Genomic DNA, 5,394 nt, shown 5'->3' on the forward strand with positions numbered 1-5,394 from the left:
TGGAACTTGTCAAAGATATATAGAAGAGACATAGAGATTTATTAAATTGTTATTGGAATGCAAAAGAGCAAACTACTTAATTTTCCACTAATGAAGTAGTGTTTACTATCCTACCAAATACAATGCATATGCGGTATTAGGTTAATATTTTTAAGAACTCTTATAGTTTTGGATCAAGTTAAAAACATCTTAACCCTTGGATTAAATTCAATGGTGAAGATTCAAATATTATCTTTAAATCTTGACCCTTATATTTAATCCAAAGGTTGAGATCTCTTTAGAAAACTTGAGAGAATATCTTGCCAATAAAAACCTTGAGCCTTGGTATTGGACCCTGGATTTCTTTTATGGGAAAAAAAAACATAAGCCTCTATCAAATAAGTCAAATTTACATTGGTATATACATTTGTATTACATTGGTATGTATATACATTTGTATATTTGTATGTGTCTATGCAATGTATATTGTAATATTACAATTTAATTATAAAAATTATAATTAAGTTCTAAAATGAGTACCTTATAGGTTAGTCTTCTATAAACTTTATAGTAAAGTTGGATTAACTTTAGCCATTGGATTAAATCCAGTGACGAAAGATATGAAGAACCAAAGAGAGTTATGGTCCCTCCAAAATTTGAGGTCATATTTAGCAGTTATATATTATTTAAAGATAAATATAAAATTTTATGTGTTTTTACATCCTCCGAAACAAAACATAGATACAGAAAAGAGAAAACCTAAAACCCCCAAAAAAATTTGACCCCTCCAATACTGTCGTTCAAGTTTCGCCGCTGATTAAATCTAATGGTTAAGATTTAAACATCATATTTTAATCATGACCATTAGATTTAATCTAATGGTTAAAATTGATTTTACTTTACCTATAAATTTAGATCAACTATAGAGAATTTAATCCCTATAGTTTACTACTCTTGGACTTGATCACTAGGTTATTTTGTGTTACAAATAAAAATGCAACTTATCATGTTGTTTTAGTTCAACGGTAGTTTTTCTTTTGTGTCCTAACTTTTGTTAAAATAATTCAAATGTAGGAAGGCTGCCCGAAAATGTTATCATGACGGGCAATGTTCTTCTCAATGGCAAGAAAAGAACACTCGACTATGGTGCTATTGTGAGTAAATCGTATAATCACATGCTTAAAGTGATGAAAACAAGTCACAAGCATACTATGGACTTGATTGACATGAAAAGAAACCAATTACACTTTGTATTCTGCTTTCTTTCTTTTTGGTGCAGGTTTTTTACTCTGGCTAGATAATAAGAAAAAACTGTGACAATACAATATAGGACTTCCATTAAGTAGCTACTATGAGATATAACTCATAAGCCCCAAAGGAAATACACAAAATTATAATACCGAATTACAAACAAAGATCGCTATCACTTGTTCTTTTAGACTTTGTTGTTCCTTTTCTGGCAAATGAAGTATACAATTGCACCAGTATTTTCATTTCCAAAAATCTAAAGAGAAAAATCGCTTTTATTGTGTAAATTTGAGTAAAATGAAAATGACAAAGAGATTAATGAGTGGAATTCATATGTCACCACCAGATTTGTAGGCATGTTTTTTAGACATATCAAATTAGTCACATATATCATTAGTCATTACCCGAGTAAAATTAGTCACATATATCATTATTCAAATTAGGCTTTTGTGACCCAAGAGGACATACTGATGGGAACACTCACCGTGAAAGAAACTCTTACATATTCAGCACAACCAAGGCTACCGGGAAGCCTAAGCAAACGTCAAATGAATGAGATAGTTGATGCCACAATCATGGAGATGGGTCTTGAAGATTGCGCAAATAACTTCATTGGCAACTGGCATTGTAGAGGAATCAGTAGTGGTGAGAAAAAGAGACTGTATTGCACTTGAAATTCTCACTCGACCAACACTCTTATTTCTTGACGAACCCACCAGCGGCCTGGACAGTGCATCCGCCTTCTTTGTTGTAATGACTCTCAGAAGCATGGCTCGAGAGGCTGGCCTAACCGTTGTCTCCTCAATCCATCAGCCAAGTAGTGAAGTCTTTGCGCTTTTTGATGACCTCATTTTGTTTCAGGTGGTGAAGCTGTCTTCTTTGGTGAAGCCAAAATGGCCTTAAAGGTACAACCATATATTCAATACACCAATAAAGGTACAACCATGTATTTTATAAATTATCTTATCAATACAGTATGACTACTTCTAGTTCCTTTCTGATGCTGGAATACCATGTCCGAGTAGAAGAAACCCTTCGGATCACTTTCTTCGTTGCATAAATTCAGACTTCGACAAGGTCAATGCTACTTTGCAGGGTTCTCAAAGGCTTCGGGTACCAGCTTTTTCTTTCTTTACCTAACTAGAATTAAAACAAGCCTCTACTACATATAGTGAATACAAAGTTGAGTTTATTTGGTACAATGCAGTACGGAGAAACCATCTCCATTACACATGCACTGGCAGCAGAGATCAAAAAAATGTTTGTTAATAAGTATAACTGCTCAGAGTATGCAACAGCTGCGAGAAAAAAAATTCAAGAACTCTCCTCAACCGTAAGTTTGACAACTTTTGTGTTCATGAAATTATTAGGAAAAACAGCTCTAGATCATTATGTTTTGCTAATTTCCCAAATGAGGTATATTTCTATGTAGAATGGAACTAGTAGTTTGAGAATGATTCTAGTTAAACTTGGTGTCTGTCTGTTTGGTATATTCACACACTATAACCAAATACAATGGTCTGAAAACTTAAACACTTGTGTTCTTGATCAAAATTTCATGCTTAGGGATGATCAAGTAAGTAGCATCTGCTCAAAAGACCAAAATATGTAACTACTTTGGAATATGATTTATAGGATGGGCTTACGATTGAAATGCGAAGTGGGAATCAAGCAAGTTGGTGGAAGCAACTTACAACATTGACAAAAAGATCTCTCGTTAACATGTCGAGAGATATAGGGTACTACTGGTTGAGGATAGTGGTCTATCTTGTTGTTTCACTGTGTGTTGGTACTGTGTATTTCAACGTGGGCATGAACTTCCACGCGTCATATGCACGTGGAGCTTGTGGAGGATTTATCTCTGGATTTATGATATTTCTGTCCATTGGAGGCTTCCCTTCTTTCATTGAAGAAATGAAGGTATCGGCTATCAAGTTCCTTTCAAAAACATGTTCTGCAAACATGACAAAATGGACGGGTTAGGTAACGGGTCAAATCATATAACATTGGAATGTGCAGGGTTAGGTTGAACCAAATTGATGTGTTCACATTAGTAAATTTTATATAACATAAGTCTGATAAATGATTACAAAAATCATGTAATTTCACAAGACTTAAAAAATAGATATAGGAGTGCTATGTATCTGAAATCCAATGTTGACCTATTCTACCAATTTGACCCATTTGAGATAAAGCACAACCGGAGCTGGCTCATTTATAAGTAAATTGAAATTGGACTTGAAAACTGAGCTACTCAGTGAAAGATTAAATATGTTTATGCATTGAAGAGTTATGCAACGGTCAATTGTCCATGTAACTGACGCAGACGGAAATTTAAGATAACTGATTGATTCCATTGATTCAAAGAATACCCGGAAAACAATTATTCAAATTATCGATACAGATTGAATACCGATAATCTGGATTCTCACACTAAACACACATTGTGAATAGGGAAAAAAATGAATTTTTGATTTATGATAAACTGCTCATTTCCCTAGGTTCTATTACATATAAATAGAGAGGAGAATTTTGAATGGGCCCTAAAATACAAATGGGTCGAAAGTTTCAAGCAAAACAAAGTCCAGAAAAACCGAAAAAACATATAAAAATGTCCCAAACTCATAGAAAAAGGACATTTCAGGGCTCGAAGGCCGACCAAACCGCCTTGATTCGTCTCGTTTATGCGGTCGTTTTGACTGGTCATAGGCCCAAAACGGAGTCCTGTAGCTCAAGTTATGCTCTTTTTAATGAAGGCCTCTTTTTCATTATGTCTTGGTCTTCTAAATACAATAGGGCTTGGGCTTCTATACTTGGGCTTCTATACTTGGGCCTCCATCAGTAACCCAAAACCCGAATCTAAGTTATTCTTGCTTGGCTCCATAAACAGATATTCACTAGAGAGAGGCTAAACGGACATTATGGAGTAGGAGTGTTTATGATCTCAAACTTATCTCTTCTTTCCCATTCTTGACAATGATGTCATTTGTTACTGCAATAGTAACGTATAACATGGTGAAATTTCAACCGGGTTTCTCCCACATTACATATGCCTTCCTTGATATGTTGTTCTCTATGGCTGTCATAGAGAGTCTCATGATGGTTGTTGCTTCACTTGTTCCCAACTTCATGATGGGAATCATTGTCGTTGGATCAGGTTTCATTGTAAGAATCGACTTTAACTTTGCTTAATGCATTATAAGACACATTTGCTTAACATTTTTTCTTTTGCAGGGTGTAATGATGATGACTGCAGGCTTCTTCCGTCTCTTCCCTGATCTTCCAAAGCTGTTTTGGAGGTATCCAGTTTCTTACATCAATTCCTTGTCGCGGGCACTACAGGTAAGCCTCAAGAATGCTCAACACATACTTATGAGTTGCACACACCATAAAGCATGCGCCTTAAACATGTTGCCTAGTGAAGTACATAGTCTCATTAAAGCTAGCTTTGATGGCAATTGTATCTAAAAAAATTTCCGCAGTTATAAGCATGCAAGTTTCCGCACCTAAGTACTTGGTAATGTTAACATCTAGTATCCTAGTACACTTTTACTAGTGTGAATAACCTCACAGAAATTAGCACAATTAGTCGTGTAAAATATTGTACACAAAGATATATTCATTGTAGTCAGACATTACTTGGTTGCTCTGCATACATCATTTTGTTTTTTCATAGGGGGCATACAAGAATGACATGATTGGTCTGGAATTTGATGATCCATATGACGGAGAAACAAAACTTTCCGGTGAATTCATTTTAAAGACTATGCTTGGTGTTTCACTTGAACACTCGAAGTGGCCGGTGGGACTTAACTATAGTTGCGGCCATTCTCATCTTGTACAGATTGCTATTCTTTGTTATACTCAAGTTCAAAGAAAGAGCCACGCCTGTGTTTTGGAAACTGTATGCCAAGAGAACCCTGCAACATCTCAACAAGAGACCTTCTTTCAGGAAAACATCTTCATTTTCTTCACAGACACACCAACCTATGAGTTCACTATCTTCTCAAGAGGGTCTTAATTCTCCACCATATTAACATAAGTTATTTAGTTTACAAGAAAATACGTATTTACAAAACTTATAGCAGACGAATGTATGCATGTGATCTGCATAAACTTCTTGTGTTTACCCAACTTTTAATGTTTATCGATTATCGAGAGACTATT

The 5,394-nt window shown here is 35.1% G+C and overlaps 1 pseudogene; it reads left to right on the plus strand.

The window, feature by feature from the left end:
* The first annotated feature begins 1,061 nt into the window (after nt 1-1,061).
* On the plus strand, nt 1,062-5,394 carry LOC122605812 (annotated as a pseudogene).

This window comes from Erigeron canadensis, chromosome 6 (assembly GCF_010389155.1).
Source record: "Erigeron canadensis isolate Cc75 chromosome 6, C_canadensis_v1, whole genome shotgun sequence".
Taxonomy (NCBI): Eukaryota; Viridiplantae; Streptophyta; class Magnoliopsida; order Asterales; family Asteraceae; genus Erigeron; species Erigeron canadensis.